This window comes from Hypanus sabinus, chromosome 4 (genome assembly GCF_030144855.1).
Source record: "Hypanus sabinus isolate sHypSab1 chromosome 4, sHypSab1.hap1, whole genome shotgun sequence".
NCBI classification, from domain to species: Eukaryota; Metazoa; Chordata; class Chondrichthyes; order Myliobatiformes; family Dasyatidae; genus Hypanus; species Hypanus sabinus.
The window spans coordinates 178,280,714-178,305,074 of NC_082709.1; positions in this window are offsets into that span (position 1 = coordinate 178,280,714).

Here is a 24,361-nt window from a genome sequence, read left to right on the forward strand (position 1 = left end):
AGCCTAACTGAGTTTTTTGAAGAGGTAACAATAGAAATTGATGAGGTTAGGGCACTAGATGTGGTCTACATGGATTTTAGCAAGGCATTTGACAAGGTCCCCCACAAGAGACTCATCCAGAAAGTCATGAGACATAGGATCAGTGGAACCTTAGTTGTTTGGATAAAAAATTGGCTTACAGGAAGAAAGCAGAGGGTAGTAGTGGAAGGAAATTATTCTGCCTGGAGGTTGGTGAGTATTGGAGTGCCATAAGGATCTGTCCTGGGACCCCTGTTCTTTGTGATTTTTATAAATGATCTGAATGAAAAGGCAGAAGAATGGATGAGTAAGTTTGCAGATGACATGAAGATTGGAGGAGTTGTGGATTGAGCTGCAGGTTGTCGAAGATTACAAGAGGAAATAGACAGGATGCAGAGTTGGGCAAAAAAGTGGCAGATGGAGTTCAATCTGGATAAGTGTGAGGTGATGCATTTTGGAAGGACAAACCAGAAGGCTGAGTACAGGACTAATGGTTGGTTACTTAAGAGTGTGGATGAATAGAGGGACCTTGGGGTTCAAATCCATACATCCCTCAAGGTTGCTGCACAGGTTGATAGGATAGTTAAGAAGGCCTATGGGATGCTAGGCTTCATTAACAGAGGGATTGAGTTCAAGAGTAGAGAGGTCATGTTGCAACTCTACAAACCTCTGGTGAGACCACACAGAGTATTGTGTTCAGTTCTGGTCACCTCATTATAGGAAGGATTTGGAAGCTATGGAGAGGGTGCAGAGATTTACTAGAATGTTGTCGGAATTGGAAAACAAGTCATATGAAGCAAGGTTAGCAGAGCTGGGACTTTTCTCTTTGGAGCATAGAAGGATGAGAGGGTACTTGATAGAGGTCTACAAGATTATAAGAGGGTGGTTAGCCAGTGCCTGTTTCCCAGGGCACAAATAGAGGGCATATGTACAAAGTTAAGGGAAGGAAGTTTAGCGGAGACTGCAGGGGTAATTTTTTACACAGAGGGTTGTGAGTGCCTGGAATGACTTACCAGGGATGGTGGTGGAGGCTAAAACATTAGGGGTATTTAAGAGCCTCTTGGACAGGCACACAGATGAAAGAAAAATTGAGGGTTACAGGGTAGTGTGGGTTCAGTACATTTTTAAGGAATATATGGGTTGGTACAACATTGAGGCTGAAGGGCCTGTACTGTGCTGTAGTGTTCTTGTGTATTACAGCAGTCATGTGTAGGAGAGCTTCTCTGAACACATGATCCATCGGATGTTACAGCTGCAGCTGCAGAAGACCACACTGGCTTCCACTCCTGTACCTAACAAAGTGGCCTCTGTTGCATAAAAATACATACAAGCCAAAGGAAGTTCTACTGCAAGAAAAATAGCAATTCTTCAATTAATCCAGCACCTGTGACAAATAAAACTGATTTTATTCTTTCATCACAGATTAATCAGAAAGACTGGAGAGTGTCAGGAAAAAAAATAGCTTGTTCCACTTTCTCATCTCTTCTGTACAACCCTCTCTCCCGCTAGCATGCAACCTTCACTTCTATTAATGCGTTATAGCAATTACACTACTAAACATTTCAATTTTGTGTACCTTGGTTTTTAGAGGGTAGACAATTGAACTAATAAACTGCCACGGATTTTTTTTTTTTGTAAATGAACAATATATTATTTTAAATTGAGCTGGCCACCACAGTGCCTTAGATTGTGTAGGTGTACCTCAGGACCTCAGGTTTTCCAACACATTATTCTACTGGTACCTGAGTGTGTGTGTGTGTGTGTGTGTGTGTGTGTACAATACTGTGCGAAAGTCTTTGGTGCATGCATTATACACTGTATATAGTGAGGGTGACAGTACTGAATTTGCCAATGTGGAGTGGAGAACATGTTTGTAAATCTGGCGGGAGCAAAGGGTGTTGGGAATTGTAAGGGTGGAGCACCGCAGAATGCCGGGGTGGGGGGGGGGGCGGTGTGGCACTGGTGCAGATGCTCCCATTCCTGAGACACCAGGCAAGGTAAATTGATTCCAAACAATTGGTTTATTAGTCATTATCTCTCTGGTGCTTCCCACTCCTACCCCTCTTTCTTCCCCATTTTTACAGCCGTGATTCCCCTCTCCCTGCCCCCTTCCCACTCTCAGCCCACAACAGAGACACATTTCAGATTTAGGTTTATCACCACTCACACAAGTCATGAAATTTGTTTTTTTTTGCAGCAGCAGCAGCAGTACAGTGCAATACATAAAATTACTACAGTACTGTGCAAAAGTTTTAGGCACCCGATCTATATCTATGTGCCCAGAACTTTAGCAACATATATTTATTTTGTCCATATTTCTGACCCATTCTAAAATTCATGTCCCATAATCACAATTCTTAGGAAGTTAAGGATGTTCACCATGCCATCAAAAACTCTAATAATTATCTGCAGATGAACAATTGGGAGGTCCCTGTCTTCTTGTATTATGGTACAGAGTAGTGGACACTGCCCAATACATCACAGGTACATGTCTCCCCACTATTGGTAATATTAAAATGAGGCATTGCCACTGCCTCATGAAGGCAACATTCGTGATCAAAGATCCCCACTACTTGTTTCATGCCATCTTCTCACAGCTAGCATCATACACAAGGTACTGAAGCCTGGAGTATCACACTATCAGGTTGAAGAACAATTACTTCCTTTCAACCATTGAACTGAAGCTGTGATTGTGTTCAGGGGTGTGTCTGTAAGCTGCGAGTGTCTACAGGGTTGTATAGTGTAAGCTGTGAGTGTGTGCAGGGGTGTGAGGGGTGTGTAGTGTAAGCTCTGAGTGTGTGCAGGGATGAGCAGTGCCTGCTGTGAGTGCATGGAGGGGTGTGTAGTGTAAGCTGTGAGTGGGCATGGGAATGTGCTGTGTAAGCAGTGAGTGTGTACAAGGGTGTGCAGTGTTTGCTGTGAGTACGTACAGAGCATGCTCTGAGTGTGTGCAGGGATGTGTAGTGTAAGCTCTGATTATGTACAGGGGTGTGTAGTGTATGATGTGAGTCTGTGCAGGTGTGTGTAGTCTAAGCTGTAAATGAGTGCAGGTGTGTATAGTGTAAGCTGTGAGTGTGTGCGGGGGTGTGCAGTGCCTTCTGTGAGTATGTGCAGTGGTGCGCAGTATAAGCTGCGGGTGTGTGCAGTGTATGCTGTAAGTGTGTGCAGGGGTGAGTTTTGTAAGCTGTGAGTGTGTGCAAGGGTGTGTATATACTGTGAGTGTGTGCAGGTGTGTGTTTTATTAGCTGTGAATATGTGCAGAGGTGCGTAGTGTAAGCAGTGTGTGTGCAGGGGTGTGTAGTGTAAGCTGTGAGTGGTTGGAGTGGTGTGCAGGATGAGGCACAGAGCTCAAGTTTTGTGTCACTGGTCCTTTAGGAAACATTAAGACTGGGTGCCCGGCATTAACAACATCAGGTTCTTCCACAGTCTGTGGTGATGGCACAGATTTAAAAAACCACTGTTAAATTGTTGTGCTACTGTTATTATTTTGGGAAAATCATAGCTCATAAAAATGCAAGTGAAGACAGAGTTATTACCAGCTTAGAAAACGATGTGTACAAAACACCCAAATTACACTATATATTGCTTACTCCAGATTCACACTTCTGCCTTTTGCGTATGTAAGACAATAAAACTCTAAGACAAAAAAGCAGAATGAGGCAATTTGGCCCATCCGATCAGCTCCGGCATTCCATAATGGATGATTATTTTCCCTCTTAACCACATTCTCCTGCCTTCTCCACCTAACCTTTACCATCCTTACTAATCAAGATCCTACATATCCAATTTAAATATACCCAATGACTTGGTTGCCACAGCTGTTTGAGGCAATGAATTCCATAGATTTATCACTCTCTGGCCAAACCAGTTCTTTCTCATCACTGTTCTAATGGGATTCTCTATTCTGTGGCTGGACCCTTTGGGTTCTAGACAGTTCTAAACTGCTCCACCACAGGAAAAATCCTCTCCATATCCACTCTATTTAGGTCTTTCAGTATTTGATAGGTTTCAATAACATCCTTCCATTGATATGTGGATCAAGTATCTCACCCAGAATCAGAATCAGGTTTATTATCACCGGCATGTGGCGTGAAATTTGTTGACTTAGCAGCAGCAGTTCAATGCAATACATAATCTAGCAGAGAGAGAGAGAGAGAGAGAAAATTAAATAAAATAAAACATAATAATAAATAAACATGTAAACCAATTATGCATATTGAATAAATTATTTAAAAATGTGCAAAAGTAGAAATACTGTATATTAAAAAGAAGTGAGTAGTGTCCAAAGCTTGAAAGCAACACAGCATCATAGGAAGTCATTCCTGCCTGTGGCCATCAAACTTTACAACTCCTCCCTCGGAGTGTCAGACATCCTGAGCCAATAGGCTGGTCCTGGACTTATGTCCACTTGGAATAGTTTAGTTCTTATTATTTATTTATTTATGGTTTTATATTGCTATATTTTTACATTATTCTTGGTTGGTGCGACTATAACGAAACATAGTTTCCCTCGGGATCAATAAAGTATGTCTGTCTGTCTGTCCATTTAGGAATTGAATGGCAGAGGGGAAGAAGCTGTTCCTGAATCACTTAGTGTGTGCCTTCAGGCTTCTGTACCTCCTACCTGATGGTAACAGTGAGAAAAGGGCATGCACTGGGTGCCGGGGGTCTTTAATAATGGACGCTGCCTTTCTGAGACACCGTTCCCTAAATATGTCCTGGGTACTTTGTAGGCCAGTGCCCAAGATGGAACTGACTAGATCAACAACCTTCTGCAGCTTCTTTCAGTCCTGTGCTGTAGCCCCTCCATACCAGACAGTGATGCAGCCTGTCAGGATGCTCTCCACGGTACAACAATAGAAGTTTTTGAGTGTATTTGTTGACATGCCAAATCGCTTCAAACTCCTTTATGACTACTACATCAGTGTGTTGGGACCAGGTTAGATCCTCAGAGATCTTGACACCCAGGAACTTGAAGCTGCTCAGTCTCTCCACTTCTGATCCCTCTAGGAGGATTGGTATGTGCAACATTCCCCCAGTACTGCACTAGACAATCAGCCAGGATTTCAGCTAGTTTACTGTCTGGCCAGCAAACAATACTACCTCGGTTAACATCTTCATGATAGTCACAAAACTGTTTCTTTCAGTTATTCTATGCCTTCTTTTTATTTAAATTTTTATTTTAAATGTGTTTCTGGTACTGTTGGAGCCTATGGTCTTCAACGCGAAGATTGATTGAGCAATCTTGCGGTCCCCACGAAGATTCCAGGAGGTGAGCAACCACAAGGCCTGAAAGCTTAGAGCCCCATGATCGACACCATTTTTCCTTGATCTCGCCAATTCAAGTGTTGAGGAAGACTGAGAGATTGAGGCGAATATGTAGTGTTCTGTGTCGTCTGTTAGCATCTCACTCATTGCTGCGGAAAAGGGGTGTCTGTATGTGACAGCCTCTTGCAGGGGAAGGCCCTGAGTCCAGATGGTCACTCTCTCTCTCTCCCACTATGCTGTCGGCGGGTGATACTGAATTCTGAGTCCGCAATTTATGGACTGAACTGTGGTTCTCTTGCACTCTTTCAGCTATGTGTTTTATACTCTGCTTTCTCGCCTGTTCTTTCTTGTTGCTGTTTGTGCGATGTGGATGTTCCTTTTGTGTAAGCTGGGTTTCTTGAGGCTTGGGGTGTTGATGTTCTTGTGCTGTCTGTGCAATTTGTTTGTTTTTTCACATGGGAGGGGTTTTGGGGTTTGATATTCGTGCTGCTGTCTGCACAATTTGATTTTTGTGAGTGGGGGGCAGCTGATGTTTGCACATTGGGGGGAGGGGGAAGGTGCTGCTGTTTTTCCTAAAATGACTTCCATGGCTTTCTTTGTCTGGAGAAGACAGATCTTAGAGTTGTATACTACATACAGTACATTCTTTGATAATAAGAATATATTATCAAATTTAAACCTTGAACTGTAGATTTCCATTTCAACAATTCCATTGGTAGCCTTAGACTTTTCAGGCTCGATTCCCCACATCTAAAATCCCAGCAAGTGTATTGAACTCTGAGCTTAAGTCCAGGTACAAGGAGAGAAATGGAAATGTTCAAGCAACAGTAAATGCCATTCAGCAGTTTGTTTAAATAAATGACTGGAAGCAAGCAGTGCACATGGAGAGACAATCATATAGACATGATAGTATCGCTCTTGATTCATACATTGATGTTAACGTTAGTAACCAAGCTTAGTAACCTGCCGAAAGAACAGTGAACATACATCTTTTTTCATAGCTGGGTCAATAGAGAGCTGTCAATCATTCTCTGACCACTTACTGTGCAATCAGCTAACATGAGTATTGAGGAATGATTGCCAGTTTTAGCAGAGGACATAATAAGCGGCAGTTGAAACAGGTAATAGTTGCGGTACTGAGATAGTGTGATCCGCAGGGTCTGTGCTGTTGCTGTGGGAGGGTGCAGTTCTATAACATGTCAGTACCCATGGTATCATATCAGAACTAGTCTTGCAAACAGTGGGGAAAAAAAAAGCTAGCATGAAAGTAATCCTGTGAATCCTGGCTAAGAAAAAGGATAAAATTCTGTACACAATTGCAGCAACTAAAATCAATGCAACCACAAAAATTCTTGATTACAATGCCATTATCTTCTTTTCTAAATGTTTGGGGCTGTCTCTTTCAAATTAAAGGATGTTTTGCTTTTAAAGCTGTGATGGTATTGGGTTCTCTGTCCCCAAATCCCTAAATCAAAAAGGTTTTAAGGCCTATCCAATATACACTCAGTGGTCACTTCAGTGTTAATGCAAATATCTAATCAATCAATCATGTGGCAGCAACTCAATACATAAAAATAAACAGAAAGTACACTGCAGATGCTGTGGTCAAATCAACATGTACAAACAAGCTGGAGGAACTCAGCAGGTTGGGCAGCATCCATTGGAACGAACAGTCAAAGTTTCGGGCTGAGACCCTTTGTCAGGACTGAAGGGTCTCGGTCCGAAACATTGACTACTCGTTTCAATGGATGCTGCCCAACCTGTTGAGTTCCTCCAGCTTGTTAGTACGTGTCAATACATAAAAGCATGCAGACATGGTCAAGGGGTTCGGTTGTTGTTCAGACCAAACATCAGAATGGGAAGAAATGTTGATCTAAGTGACTTTGACCCTGGAATGAACTGTTGGCTGGAATTTTCAAAATCTTGAACTAACCCACTGTGAAGATCAAGATGAAGTGAGCACCTTGAAGATGATAATGCTTCTGCAAGGTTGCTTGACCTTGCCGATGAGTCCCAGTGTCACACTTCCATAATGGAGTGATAAGTTGGACATAAATTCATCCTTGCTCAATGCTGCATGGAGCAATTGTTTCTTCCCATGTTGACCTAGGCAGAGAAGCTTCAGACTCACGGAACAAACTAGGGCTAAACCGTCCATGAAAGAACCAGACCATCTGAATACATCTATTTTCCAAAAGGACAGAATTTCCAAATGTTTGTTCTACATGGAAAGATGATCATTGACATGATATTTGGTAGCTTGCCTCGTTTAGTGGCCACTGTGTTATGTGACTATCTGTTTTAGTACATTCATCCCACTGTGGCTATGCTAAATCCTCATAGGGCAATCCATCAATACCATTCCCCCACTTCTTCCTAATAACTCTGCAAATTACCTTTCCTGTCCATTCAATTCCCTTGTGAAGGCTCTGATTGATTCAGTTTTCATTACCACTGCAGGCACTGAATTCTAATTCATTATGTTACTGCTCTATATAACCCTGGTTAGCCCGCACTTGGAATGTTGTGTTCAGTTCTGGTCACCTCATTATAGGAAGGATGTGGAAGCTTTGGAGAGGGTGCAGAGGAGATTTACCAGGATGCTGCCTGGACTAGACAGCATATCTAAAGAGAAATAATAATAATAATAATAATAATAATAATAATAATAATAATAATAATAATAATAATAATAATAATAATAATAATAATAATAATAATAATAATAATAATAATAATAATAATAAATAAGCAATAAATATTGGGAACATGAGATGAAGAGTCCTTGAAGGGGAACCATAGGATCTGAGAACATTTCAATGACATTGGGAAGTGAAAGTTGATGGTTGAGATTTCACTTTACTTAAGCTTTACTGCAAACAAAAGGCAAAGCTCCACAAATTTTTACACCATAAGACAGCAGTATGGATATATAATCCTCTCTGGAGATACATATCCTCACAGTCCTGCTGCAGGAACACAACCTCCTTTTGATGATGATGTGAAAGTCACTACCATGCAGACAGGATATAACAGTGTGATATCATCAGTCACCCTAATTAGATTGCTGTCCTGTCTGAGCAAGAGACAGGCATTTTTCTTGACAGCTGTCCCCATTGGGATTCTTTATTTACCTCTGTAGTGTTATGCACATTCACTCAACATCTTCCCTGTTTCACTGAATGCCACCTTCGCTTCAGAGTCTAGAGGTTACAGGTTCAATCACCATTCTGGGAATACTGGGAGATATTCATAACACACTGCAAAAGGAAAGCTTTAACATAGAATTTCAAGTTGTGCAATAACTTGTCTGATGTCTCTGATATTTGCAAGAAGTTTGCCATAGCACTAGTTGTATAGCTGCAGTGTGTACACCCTGGAGTTATGCTCCCACTGCTTGCTTCAGAATTAGTTGCGATTATTTGGGAAAACCTCTGAATATAAAGGGTTCTTATGTTTAATGTCCACTTTATTAGGCATGTCCTATACGTACCTGTGCATAAGGAGACCACTGAGTGTATGTTTGTGGTCTTCTGCTAGTGTAGCCCATCCACTTCAAGGTTCAATGTGTTGTGCATTCAGAGATGCTCCTCTGCAGACCTCTGTTGTAATGTGCAGTTATCTGAGTTACTGTCATTTTCCTGTCGGTCTGAACCAGTCTGGCCATTTTCCTCTGACCTCTCTCATTAGTAAGGCATTTCAAACCTTCACATTGAACATTCACTTCAATGTTTTTTTTGGGGTTTTTTTTGCATAATTCTCTGTAAAATCTAGAGACTGTTGTGAGTGAAAATCCCAGGAGATCAGCAGTTTCTGAGATACTCAAACCAACCCATCTGGAGCCAACAATCATTCCATAGTCAAAGTCACTTAGATCACATTTCTTCCCCATTCTGATGTTTGTTCTGAAAAACAACTGAACCTCTTCACCATGTCTACACGTTCTTTATGCATTGAGTTGCTGCCACATGTTTGGCTGATTAGATATTTGTATTAACGAGATGTACGGATGTAATTAATAAAGTGGTCACTGAGTGAAAGGTTTGTTATTTTTACCTTCAGAATTGAACTTTTGACAAGGCACAACATGTGCATAATGAAATACCTTCCTTGATATTTACTCAGGGCATAAGGGCATCACAGGCTGAGCCAGCATTCAATTGATTAAAGATCAGCTTTCTTTGCCACATGTAGATTGAAGCAGATAGTAAAACTGTATGAAGTCCTAATAATGAGTCTCAGCCCGAAACGTCAATTGTTTATTCCTCTGCAAAGATGCTGCCTGACATGCTGAGTTCCTCTAGCATTTTGTGTATATTAAGATGAGAAAATCTGCAGATACCAGAAATCCATTTTGTGTGTCTTGTGTGCGTTACTCTGGATTTCCAGCATTTGTCGGATCTCTCGTGTTAGTGAAAAGTGTCTTTTGTGTCAATGGCCAACAAAATCTGAGGTTTGCTGGGAGCAAACTATGAATGCCACCATCCATCCCTCTGGCACCAAGATCACCAATGCCTTTGAATGGAAACTCCTACGAAAGCTGGTGGATTTGGCCCAGTACATCTCGGGTAAAGTCCTCCCAACCGTTAAGCACATTTACCTGAAAAGCTATGTAGAAAAGTAACATCCATCATCAGAGATCCTCACAACCCAGGCCATGCTTTTTACTTGCTGCTGCCATCAGGTAGAAGGTAAAAGAGCCTCAGGACTTACACCACCAAGTTCAAGAACAGTTACCACCCCACATGATGCTCTTGAACAAAAGAGAATAACTACACTCACTTGCCCATCCATTGAGATGTTCCCACAATTAATGATCTTAATTTAAGGACTCTTTATCTGATTATCTCATAGTCTCATTATTTATTGCTATTTATTTATATTTGCATTTGCACAGTTCATTGTCTTCTATGCTCTACTTGATCTTTCATTGAACCTGTTATAGTTACTATTCTATAGATTCGCTGAGTATGCCCGCAGAGAAATGAATCTCAGGGTTATATATGGTGACATATACGCACTCTGATAATAAGATTTACTTTGAACTTTGATGCCCACAACTTACTGACCCTTATACGTATGTCTGTGGAATTTGGGAGATCCCAGAGACCCCAGAGGAAACCCAACTAGTAACGAGACAGGCAATTGCCCATCCTAGTTGCCCTTGAGAAGGTGGTGATGAGCTGCTTTCTTCACCCACTGCAGTCCTTGAGGCGTGGCTGAACCTGCAATGCTCTCGGGGAGAGAGATCCAGGATTTTGACCCACTGAAGGAATGGTGATGTATTTTCAAGTTAGCATAGTGCGTGGCTTAGAGTGCAACATTCAGGTGATGCTGTTCTTATGCTTTTACTGTCCTTGTCCTGTACACTTCTACTACAGGTCCTGTACTTGGATGTTGTTGTCTGCAGCGTTGTTTACTCTCAGCTTGCTTGGAGGGAAACAGCTCCAGTAACACTCAAGGTGTGGAAAAAAAAACCTGTTTGAGAGCCAACCTATTCCCCTTTCATCTCCTCCAGCACCAACACACTGTCGGATCCAGGTGCCTTTGCAATCCAAATGTTATTTGGAAGTCAAGAATGAGGCCATAAACCTTATTGCTAAGCAGTTTCATTAAATGTTACAAGAATAAAGAACAAAGAAAGAAAGACACTGAGAACAGAGAATGGCAAAGGAAAGACAAAGACAAAGGAAAAGAAGTAGTGGTCATCTCATATTTGGGTTTTTCATCAGCATTATCATTATGTGCCATTTTGTATGACCTGGGTGATCAGGTCTTTTCATGACCATGATTGTTCTTAGCAAATTTTTCCTCAGAAGTGCTTTGCCATTGCCTTCTTATGGGCAGCATCTTTACAAGATGGGTGACCCCAGCCATTAACAATACTTTTCAGAGATCGTCTGCCTGGCATCTGTGGTCACATAACCAGGACTTCTGATATGCACTGTCTGCTCATATGACCATCCACCACCTGTTCCCATGGCATCATGTGACCCTAACCGGGGTGGGGGGGGGGGGTGCTAACCAGGTGCTACAACTTGCCAAAGGGTGACCTGCAGGTTAGTGGAGGGATGGAGCTCCTTACACCTCCTTTGGAAGTGATACCTCTCTGCTCCACACCCTACATTCTTAAATTCAAAAATTACATTAACCTATAAAATAGCCTGATTCAAGTAGTGTGATACCTAGTACTGAAAACAAAGACGTTTCCAGAAAAATACAGAAGCAATAGCACTGTAATTGCTGGATAATTCACTGATCTACCTAATGTATATTCCAGATCCCAGATTCAAGATGCATGATTGCTTATTGTTATTCTTCAGTATGCAAGTGCAAAAGCAAACAAAATAGTTGTTACTCTGGATCTCAAGCAGCATCAGAAACACACAATAAGCATAAAAAATATAATTAAAATAACACAATAAATACCACAATAAATAAGATGAGTGAAGTTTCCTGCAATTATGTAAAGACTGTCTGGATACTTTTGTAGAGAGGTGATGATACTGTAAATCTCTTCCAGTATGTCCTTGGCATCAATGCTCAGGAGGGATCATGAACTTGAGAGTAAACTCCCTGAGCAGGCAAATCCCCTTACTGGTAGGTGATTTGATTGTATAAAAATACAAACAAGCATAGGAAAGTTAAACTACATCCACAACAACACTGCAGGTCGACTATCAAGAGGGACAGGAGAAGTTCAAATAGGTTGTGCAACCCACCTTTCTGTTGGCAAATGAAGATGGGTAATGAACCAAATACTCTTATTCTATAGGTATATACATTTTACAGATCGGTTCATTACATTGTCTTCTGGGTGGCCTCCAATACGATGGCATAGATTTTTTCAAACTTTGAGTAATTTTTTCTGCTCCCCTCTTATTCAATTCCCCACTCTAGCCCCCCTTTTATCTCTTCTCCTCACCTACCTATCACCTTCCCTGGTGTCCCTCCTCCTTCCCTTTCTCCCATGGTTCACTCTCCTCTTCTATCAGATTCCGTTACCTTTTGTCCTATCATCTTCTTTCATCATGCTTGTTCCCCCGCCCACCTAGCTTTATCCATCTAGTTCTGCCTTCCAGCATGTACTCCTTCCCTTCCCCCACATTCTTATTCTTGCTTCTGCCCCCTTTCTTTCCAGTCCTTTCCAGTTTTTAGCTCACTACATAGCTGTGTTAGGGTCTCAGCCTAAAACCTTTAATGTTTACTCTTTTCCATAGATATTGTCTGACCTGCTGAGCTCCTCCAGCATTTTGTGTGTGTTGTTCTGGATTTTCAGCATCTGCAGAATCTCTTGTGTTTATCATCACATCATTATTGGAATTAAAATGCTCATTTTAGAACATAGACCATCGGACAGTACAGCACAGTGCTGGCCCTTCAGCCCATAATATTGTACTTATATTTGCGTACTGTCCATTATACCACTGGTGTTTAAGGCAGCAATGAAGACCCTCCATCTCCGGCAGTGTTCAGGGCTTTCTTTGTCATGTCAGTAGCTTCCTCTCGGTTTTCACTACTGTCAGTCATGTAAGTTCCAGGTGGAGGCTCAGGAATACCGTCACACTCAGATGTAGAAGGATTCTTCATTGCTGTTTCCATAACAGTTTTGTTTGACAGCCAGCATTGTCAGCCCTGGACCAGGAGGACCGGTAACCACTCTTAGCTTGTCCTCTGCCCTTTGACCTGTTTGGCATGGGTGACCCTACCAACAGCCAAAGCGTAAAGCCCTGACTCCAGCCAACACGGCTGTCTGGGTCATTGAGGCACGCAAGCCTCCAAACCACAACAAGGTTGTGGTCCTCTTGAAGGCCCCGATGTTGTGCCGATGCTTTAACCCACTCTAAGCTTAATTAACCCTTCCCTCTTTTATGCCTTCATTTAATAGTTAAATATATAACTACAATTTAATAAGGTGAAAAATCAATCATTTGATGTTCCTGTATCATAAATTGGTTGAAAGGCAGCCCACTGTCCTGTTATGCAACATTATACACATCTACTGATTACCATTCACAGCCAGATCAGTATTTAAAATCCACCCTGAAGTGCCCTGTTCTGACTGAGCTCTGTTTGAGAATTCAGTGGCTTCTAGAGGCACAGTTTGTTTTGTACACAAGCTGTTTTTTTATGAATACCACTTCCTGTGTGGGTTGTCTCCTTTTATCTGAAGCACAGGGAGGAAAGACACTCATCTCCATCCGTCCATTATTTGACTTTTAAATAGCAATATCTGTGAGTCTTAAACTGTGAGTATTGGTAAACATTTAGTAGACATATTTTGAAGAGGATATTTAAGCTTTTTTGTGAGATGTGTTTACACTCATTTACAATAGTATAGTCTGGCACACAATGAGACCCTCAAACATCAGGCCCTTGAATCAACGTGGACAACTTCACTCACCACCACACTGAACTGATCGCACGCCTATGGACTCACTTTCAAGAGATCTGTAACTTGTGTTCTCAGTATTATTTATTTACTTCTTTATTTATTATTAATATTTTTTTGGATTTAACTAGCTTGTGTGTTCTTTTGCACATTGGTTGCTTGTTCATTTTTTGTGTGTAGTTGTACTTTGTTCTAATGTGAATGCCTGCAAGAAAATGAATCTTAGAGTTGTAGTTGGTGACATATACATATGTTGCTAATAATTTACTATGTATTAAATTTAACATGACTTTTACTTACCTCTCCACAGTTACACAAAATCTTGTAAGACATCTGAATAGAAAGCATCCATCTAGGGTGATTTTCGAGAAGTTTTTAGTTCACTACATAGCTGTGTTCACACACACAGTGAGGGCAGATGTTGCCTATTGCAACAACTGCCCTTGAGTACTGCTGGAGGTGTGTTCATCTCTGCAAGCTGGAAGTAGTCAGCACCTTCCAAACATGTGACTTCCACTGGCTAGAAGGACAAGAGTAGCAGAAACAAGGGGGAGATCCCTTCCTGGAAGTTATTATTTATTGAGATACAGCATGATTTAATCCTGTGATTTAACCCTAGCCTAACTACAGAATAATTTACAATGAGCAATTAATCTACCAACCAGTACATCTTTGGACTGTGCGAGGAAACTAGAGCACCTGGAGGAAATCCATGCAGTCCCAGGGAGAAAGTACAATTGAACCCGGGTCACCTGTACCGTAAAGCATTGTGCGAACCACTTTTCTACCATGCTGCCCCCATAGCTTGAGTCACAGAGTCATAAAACACTACAGCAGAGAATCAGGCCCTAAGGCCCATTTAATCCAGTCCAAACTATTAATGTCTGAAGGACACTGACAGTGAAATTCAATAGGCAAAGATTTTTCTCTCTACATGATGCAAGAATATATAAGTGGGTTTGTAAAACAATCCACTTGTTTCCCGTTTGCCTGAAAGGTACAATTATTTTGTTCTGCAATTTTATTTACTTTGCTCAATTTCAATTCCCAGATACCAGGTGGAAAGCCAAGCTGAAGATCATTAGTTCAGGTCTCCATGTTGATAGTCCAGTATATAACCTTCATGCTTCAGGACCAGCTGGATCCAATGAATGGTCAAATAACCATTAGACAGCAGTCCTGCTCCCGAGGCTGACAACCTGACAGAAAGTGAAACTGATGCCACATACCTATACAGTGTGAACTGACCATGTTTAATCTATACCAGACAGAATTTCACACATCAGCAATCTCGTACCATGCCTGTATGTGAGTCTGTGTGTTTGTATACTATGATGTGTGCTGTGTCAGTATGTGTGTACTGTGCACACGTGTACAAAGTTTAGCTTTATTTGTCACATTTACGTATGATGAAATGCATTGTTTGTGTCAACGGCTAACACATATGATATGCGAAAAGCTATCAAGTCTGAGAAACAACAATATAAGGAGAAGATTGAGTCAAGATACACAACGAATAGCACACGTGACTTGTGGCAAGGCCTGCATACCATTGCAAACTTCAAAGCCAAATGTTGTGGTGCCACCAACATCGCAGCCTCTCTCCCAGATGAGCTCAATCGCTTTTACGCTCAGTTCGATGTCGTTAACTCTGATCCTCCGAGGAAAGCCACCACTACAGCCTGCAACCTGGTCATCTCCGAGGCTGAGGTACGCAGGTGTTTCCAACCAGTGGACAGTTCAAGGCTGTGGGACCGGACAGCATCCCAGGGCGAGTACTCAGGATCTCAGGATGTGTACAGCACAACTGGCAGGTGTGCTTACAGACTTTTTTTAATCTTTCCCTCTCCCAGTGTAGAGTGCCCTCCTGCTTCAAATTTTCTACAGTTGTCCCTGGACCAAAAAAGACCAAGGTAACATGCCTGAATGACTGGCGTCCTGTCGCACTCACCTCAATAACGAGCAAATGCTTTGAGAGGCTGGTCAAGGATTACAGCTGCAGCTTGCTACCACCCAAACTGGCCTCCCTATAATTTGACAACCAATACAACTAATCGACAGACGACCCAGTAGCCACTACTCTACATTATGTCCTTAAACATCTGCAGAAAAGGATGGTTTTGTGAGAATGCTGTTCTTGGACTGCAGTTCAGCATTCAACACCATAATTCCATCCAAGCTCAACAAGAAGCTCAGAGACCTCGGCCTTCTCCCTGCCTTATGCAGTTGGATCCTGGACTTCCTGTCAGATCACCAGCAGGCGGTAAGAGTGGGCTCCCTCACCTCCAACCCTCTGACTCTCAATAAAGGAGTCCTTCAGGGTTGCATACTGAGTCCCCTCCTTTACTCTCTGTAAACCCATGACTGTATCGCCACCCACAGCTCCAATCTGCTGATTAAATTTGTCGATAACACTACACTGATTGGCCTCATCTCAAACAATAATGAGGTGGCCTACAGGGAAGAAGTAATCTCTCTGACACAGTGGTGTCAAGAAAACAACCCCTCCCTCAATGTTGCAAAAACAAAGGAGCTGGTTGTGGATTACAGGAGGAACGGAGACGGGCTAACTCCTATTGACATCAATGGATCTGGGGTTGAGAGGGTGAACAGCTTCATGTTCCTCAGCATCTGCATCACATGGACCTCACGTGGTCTGCACACACCAGCTGGTACAACAGCATCTCTTTCACCTCAGACAGTTGAGGAAGTTTGGTGTGGGCCTCCAAACCCTAAGAACTTTCTACAGGGGCACAACTGAGAGCATCCTGACTGGCTGCATCACTGCCTGGTACGGGAACTCTGCAGAGAGTGCTGCGGACAGCCCAGTGCATCTGTAGTTGTGAGCTTCCGATAATTCAAGACATTAACAAGGACAGGTGTGAAAAAAATGCCCGAAGGATCATTGGGAATTTGTGTTACCCCCAACCACAATCTAGTCAAGCTACTACCATCCGGGAAACGGTACCGCAGCGTAAAAGCCAGGACCAACAGGCTTGGGGACAGCTTCTTCCACCAGGCCATCAGACTGATGAACTCACACTGACCTGAGTGTACTCTATATTACATTGACCATTCTATTTATTGTAAATTATTATAAATTACTATGATTGCACATTGCACATTTAGATGACGTGACGTAAAGATTTTTACTCCTCATGTATGTGAAGGATGTAAGAAATAAAGTCAATTTAATTCAATTCAGTCAGAAGATGTACAGGAGTCAATCCACTTGCTTCGCCATGCATCTGGTACCAAAATATCAATCCCACAACTTATTAATGTAACCTGTAGGTCCTTGGAAAGTGTGAAAAAACTGGAGAACCCACAAGAATCCCACACAGTCATGGGGATAGTATGCAAAGTGGTGGGAATTTAGCTCTGATCTTTGATCACTTGTACTGTAAACTGATGTGCTAACTGCTACGTTACTGATGCACCATCAATAACTCTCTCTGAGACGTAAAGGCGAGATATCGGCTTTTATTGACTGGAAGAAGGAACAAGCAGTGAGTGACCACCATACTACAACCTGGAGACTGAGAGGCCGGGCTCAGGCCTCAATCGCCTTTATACAGGGGTCTGTGGAGGAGCCACAGGAGCAGTCAGCAGGGGGCATGTCCAGACAGGTATATGTAGTTCACCACAGTTACTATGGCGCGTTTGTGTTTACATGCGAGTATATACTGTGACTGTGCAAATCTATGTGCATGGATGTGCATGTGTGTTTGTACAAATGTGCCTGTGTCTGTGTGTGATTCCCTGTGTGGAGAGGTGAGCTGTGAGAGATAGCAGATGTCTACTTGCACACCAACTCCATGTCCCAGGATGGAAAGAAAGGAAGACTTGTTTTGAAATGGTTTCTCATGACTTCAGGACATCCTGAACCCATAGCCAATGAGAGTGTGTTTTACTGTGGAGTGGTTGCTTTCACGAGGTAGGAAATCTGCTGTCCAGTCTGTGCACAGCAAAATCCCACAAACAGCACCACGGAGGCTGGAAATCAATAATATAGAAATAAACATTAAAATATCCAGATGGTAGGTTTACTTGATGTTGATTAAGGGATAAAAGTCAGCCTATTTTTGAAACCATGCTGCAGGACCTTTCCTGTTTATCTGAGAGGGCACTTGATTTTACTGCTCATTTGAAAGGTGGCACCTCGAAGTCTGCTGCACTCCTTTAGCTATAGTTGACAACAATTAGTCCAATGGAGGAGAAGCCACTTGGGTTCTCACATCCGTGACAGTGTCAGCTCCATGTCAAAGCTCTCCCCACTAATCCAGTTTCTCCATACCATCTAATTATTTTGCTCTTTATAAGCTTAATTCCCTCTTAAACGTAATGATTGACTTGGCTTCAAAAGGCACTCTTCATGACGTGTGCAATGTCCTGATGACCTTACGTATTAAAAAGCCTGACCTCAACCTTTTTCTCTCTGGTATTAATGTTTCCAACACCACGTTACTGATTCACCAACTCATGAAAAAGAGCTCTTATTATGTATCCTCTCAAACATTTTAGTAATTTGATCACACCCATTAAATCTTTCCCCATAACCTTCAGTTCCACAGCTCTAATTTTTCATGTCACTCATTATAATAGAAGCCTCTTATCCCTGGTGTTATCTAGTTAAATTGACTTGATGCCTTTACCAGGGCATCTATTCTCAGTGGCCACTTTATTAGGTACATAAGTGGAACCTGGTGAGGTCTTCTGCTGCTGTAGCCCATCCCCTTCAATGTTTGATGTGTTGTGCATTCACAGATGCTCTTCTGCACACCCCTGTTCTTATGTGTCGCCTTCCTGTCAGCTCGAACCGGTCTGGCCATTCTCCTCGGACCTCTCTCATTAACAAAGTGTTTTCGTGTACAGAACTGCCACTCACTGATTTTTTTTTGTTTGTTTCTTGCACCTTCTTTGTCTAGAGATTGATGGGTGTGAAAGTCTCAGGATTTTCAGCAATTTTTTAGATAAACAAACCACTCCGTCTGGTATCATTCCACGGTCAAAGTCACTTAGATCACATTTCTTCCCCATTCTAATGTTTGATCTGAACAACAACTGAACCTCTTGACCATGTCTGCATGCTTTTATGCATTGAGTTATTGCCGTATGATTGGCTGATTATATATTAGTATTAACAAGCAGGTGTACAGCTATACCTAATGAAGTGGCCACTGAGTGTATAATAATTATTACCCTTCAACCATCAGGCTCCTGCACCAGCGTGGATAACTTCACTTAACTCAACTCTGAATGATTCTACAACCTAACAACTCACTTTCAAGGATGCAGCTTCTCAGTATTATTTATTTATTTATTTTGTTTGCTTATTTATCTATCTATCTATCTATTTCTTTATTGATTTTCATATTTGCGCAGATTATCTTCTTTTCAGTATTGGCTGTTTGCCAGTCTTTGGTTGTGTGTACTTCTTTATTGATTCTATTATTTTTATTTTGCAGTGCATGCCTGAAAGAAAATGAATCACAAGGTAGAGTATGGTGACATATACTGTACCTGCTTTGATAATAAATTTACTAAGATCTTTGAACTTGGAAATAAATCTGTATCATTATACAATGAGCTCTACTTTTATACCTTAGACAATAATGAACTGTTTCCTATAACAATGTTTTCTCCCCCTTTGCTTTTAAGATTAAAATAGTAAATGGGCTGTAGTGCCTCTGTGTCAGAGGCACCTTGCAGTCTGTGAAACCTGTGTCCTTGTTTAAAAAGCAGAGACACAGTACATGCTGATTCAAAATCACTCAGATCACATTTCTTCCCCATTCTGATATTCAGTCTGAACAACAACTGAACCTCTTGACCATGTCTGCATTCTTTTATGCAATGAGTTGCTGCCACATAATTGGCTGATTAGATATTTCTATTAACAAGCAGGTGTACCCCACCTTCATATATCTTTCTTTCACTTCACCAATCAAATTTGTAAAATAAGATTTTCCCCCTATGCAGAGCCATGCTATTGACTATTCTTGATCAGAGTGTTGTGAGCGGAATTGATACAATATTCCAGCAGCCTGCTAACCAGAAATTTACCTAAATTCAGTATTACTTCCCATGAGGAACAGGAGAAACTCTGCAGATGCTGTAAATCCGAGCAACACACACAAAATACTGGAGGAACTCAGCAGGCCAGGCAGCATCTCTAGAAAAGAGTACAGTTGACATTTCAAGTCGAGACCCTGCAGGATCTTGGCCCAAAGTGTAGACTGTACCCTTTTCCATAGATGCTGAGTGGCCTGCTGAGTTCCTCCAGCATTTTATGTGCGTTGCTTAGTTCCCATGGTGTTTTTGCCCACATGAGTTACCCCACAGATATCCCACTGGGGGTGTTTGTGCATCCTAAGTGAGCTACTGCACAGAGGTAGACTGAAGAATCATTGCAAATAAGGCCTGGTAACGTAATGGCTAGCACAATTGTTTTACAGCAATGACAAACAGTGATTGGCGTTCAATTCACACCGCTGCCTATAGGTAGTTTGGACGTTCTCCCTGTGATCATGTCGTTGATTGTTCGTCAACGGAATGAGGTTAAGAAATTCACTACGCAACTCATAATTAATCGCTCAGACTTTATTGTCTCTGTACAAACAACAATGTAACAACGTTGACCCCAAACCAACAGCTTAGAACATGAATTCTACCATTGCCTCTGTAGCAATGCTCACTCAGATCACTTGTCTAATTTATAACACCAAAATAGGGAATCTCTGTTGGGCAGATGATCGATCCCTGCTTCGTCCAGCCCCTGGCGTGGGGGTTCTTCCTTGCGATGGTGGATCTCTTGAGAGAGTTACTTCTGATAGCACACTTGAAGTGTCCATTTTTACACTCGTTCCTTACCAATTCAAATATTGCATTCCAGTGTCATTGGTTGTAGGTCATCTGATTGACCTTAAACACCTTGTTATTGGCTCTGCTCCAAGCCAACATCCATTTATTACGCTCTTCCCAGCAAGTGACAATCGGTAATTTATGGCTCTTTGTTCTCTTCAGCAACCAGCTTGAATCACTCCAGGTAGGCACCAAGCCCAACATTCACAAACCTAAATGTTATATTACATCAAAAAACACCTCACAAATAACCTTATTTGAAAATGATCTCCAGTGCAGCAGATTACCTGAAACATCATTGTGTCTACTTTAAAACACAGGGAACAAAGGAAATACTCACAAACAAGAGAAAATCTGCAGATGCTAGAAATCTGAGCAACACACACACATGCTGGAGGATCTCAATAGACCAGGCAGCATCTATGGAAAAAAGTACAGTTGGCGTTTTGGGCTGAGACCCTTCAGCAGAACTAGAGAGAAAAAAGATCTCACTGTCTCTTTTTGTTTATTTTTCCTGCAGAATTGGGAAGAAATGTGATCTGACTGACTTTGACCATTGAATAATTGTTGGTGCCTGACGGGGTGGTTTGAGTATCTCAGAAACTGCTGATCTGGAATTATCACGAACAATAGTGTCTAGAGTTTACAGAGAATGGTGCAAAAAACAAACAGAAAAATAACATGCAGTATGATCTTTTTTATCCAGTCCTAGTGAAGGGTCTCGGCCTGAAACATCAACTGCACTTTTTTCCATAGATGCTGCCTGGCCTGCTGAATTCCTCCAGCATTTTATGTGTGTTGATTAAATACATGAATTTTGTGACAACATCTGTCTCTGCAGTATTTGCCTCTTATGTTTCCCCAGTACCTGCCTCTTACCGTCCCTCACTACCCACCTCATATCCTCTCTTCAGTACTTGTCTCCTAATTACCCTCAGTGTCTGCCACGCACCCTCCTTCAGAACCTACCTCCTACTCTCCACTTAGTACTTGTCTTCAAACCTCCATTCTGTACCTACCGGCTACCCTCCCTACAGTACTCGCCTCCAACATTCCCTCAGCACCTGCATCCTACCCTTCCCACAGTAACTGCCTCCTACCCTCCCTCAGTACCTACCTCTTATACTCCCCTCAAAGTTCAAAGGTCAAGGTAATTTTACTATCTAAGTACATGCATGTCATCACACATTATCCTAAGGTTCATTTTCTTGCGGGCATTGACAATAAATATAAACACAACAAATCAATGAAAAAATGCACACGACAAGATGGCCAAACAACCAAAGTACAAGAGACAACAAACTGCAAATACAAAAGAAACAAAACAAACAAAATGATAATAATAAATAAATAAGCAATAAATATTAGGAACATGAGATGAAGAGTCTTTGAAAGTGAGTTCATAGATTGTGGGAACAGTTCAATGTCAGAATGAGTACAGTCGAGTGAAATTATCCCCTCTGGTTCAAAAACCTGATAGTTGAGGGATAATAACTGTTCCTGAATCTGTTTTTTTGAGTCCTGAGGCTCTTGTACCTTTTTCCTGATGGCAGCAGTGAGAACGAGCATAATGGGGATTCCTGATAATGGATGCTTCTTTCCTGTAACAGTGCTCCATGTAGATGTGCTCAATGGTGGGAAGGGCTTTTCCTGTGATGGACTGGGCTGTATCCATTACTTTATGGAGGCTTTTTCAATCAAGGGCATTGGTGTATCCATGTCAGGCCATGATGCAACCGGTCATTATACTCTCCACCGTGCATCTATGGAAGAGTCAAAGTTTTAGATGACATGCCAAATCTTTGTAAACTCCTAAAGAGGTAGAGCACTGATGTGCCTTCTTTGTAATGGCCCTTGCATACTAGGCCCAGGACAGGTCCTCTGAAATGATAACATCCAGGAATTTAAAGTTGTTGACACTCTCCTCCTCTGATCTCTTGATGAAGACTGGCTTATGGATTTCTGGTTTCCTCCTTCTCTAGTTAATAATCAGCTCCTTGTTCTTGCTGAGATTGAGTGAGAGGTTGTTGTTGTCTCACCATTTTGTGCTGATGATGTTGTTGCCAATCCAAATTGACTGGGGTCTCCAAGTAAGGAAACAGAGGATCCAGTTGCACAAGGAGGTATTGAAGCCTAGGTCTTGAAGAGTATGGATTAGTTTTGAGGGGATGATAGTATTGAATGCTGAGGTGTAGTCAGTGGAGAGCATCCTGATGTATGTATCTTCACTGTGCAGATGTTTGAGGGTTGAGTAAAGAGCCAATGAAGTGACATCTGCAGTTGAACTGTTATGATGATAGACAAATTGGAGCAGATCCAAGATGCTTCTCAGGCAGGAATTGATAGGTTCCATCACCAAACTCTCAAAACACTTCATCACAGTGGATGAAACTATTAGTCATTCCCAGTGGACAATAATTATTGAGGCAGGTTACCATGTACATCTTGGGCACCCCTATAAGAGAAGCCTGCTTGAAGCAGGTGAGTAGCTCAGTCTGCCAAAGTGAGAGGCTGAAACTATCAGTGAGCCAGTTAGGTACCTGCCTCTTACCCTCCCATTTGTATCTGCTCCTATTCTCCCCTCTGTACCTACCTCCGTCCCTCCCTCAATACCTGCGTCCAACCCACCTTTCAGTGCCTGCCTCCTATCCTGCCCTCGGTACCTGTCCCCTACGTCCCCTCAGTACTTGCTTCCAACACCCCCCACACCCATCAAGTTCAGAGACAGCTGGCTAAAAATTCCCATATTTTACCTTTAACAGGATGAAACTATTAGTCATTCCCAGTCGCGTTAGATATTTTTATTGCAGAGAAGCATCTCAACAGTTCATTCAGCACAACAGTTCTCTTTGGATGGTTAATACACTTCCATTAGACTCCTGGAACAGCATGGATAGCTTCACTCACCTCAACACTGAACCTATGGACACACTTTCAAGGTCTTTACAACTCATGTTCTCAGTATTATTTATTTACTTATTTATTTTTATTTTGTCTCGACTCAAACTGGCAAAACCTGAAGTATGGGCATAGCCAAGCACATTTATTTGTTAATTGCTCCGAACTTTCAGACTATTCTGGTGGTATTTAGTAATTTACCTATCTGCAGAGTTGCATAAACATTGCTGTGTAGGCATAATTGTTTAATGGTATTGTGTAGTGAATTTGGAATGACATCAGTTGTAGATATTAGTATCGGAACAATGTATATCCTGTTCATGTTCCATAGTCTTTCAATATCCTCTTTTAATTCAGTATATTTCTGGTGTTTATCACTTATTGATTTCTGTAAGTTCTATGTGCTTAGAATGGCTATATCTATTAAGTAGGTTGTTTTTGCTTGTTTAACCTTAATATTACATCCAGACGATTATTACGGATTGTCCTATCTGTAATATAATTTGTAGGACTGTGACGCTAAAACAGAATCAGGCTTGTATTTATAATAAGATAGGTGTTTTTATGTGTTTGCATTTCAAAGCAAGATTTTGCCAAATGATTGATTTTGCCTGTGTAAATATTCAGATTGAGTTTAACTGCTGTAGGATCCTATAATGTGCTGGATTGCTTCTGGTTTCTGTGTTTATTGTCTTGAATTTGTTGGTCTTTTATGCATATTTGATCATGTTTTGAGTTAACCACCTGGTCCTGTATTATCACTAGGAACCCTTCTGTTTCTGGGAAGAGGTCTCCAACTCTGAGCCAGGTGTTCAGTGCTTCCTTGTTGACATCGAGTCTGTGCAGGTCATGGGGATGTCTTCCCTGGAGGGTCATGCTTTTCCATTGGTTAATTTTTTCTTCTGTAGTGATAATTTCTTC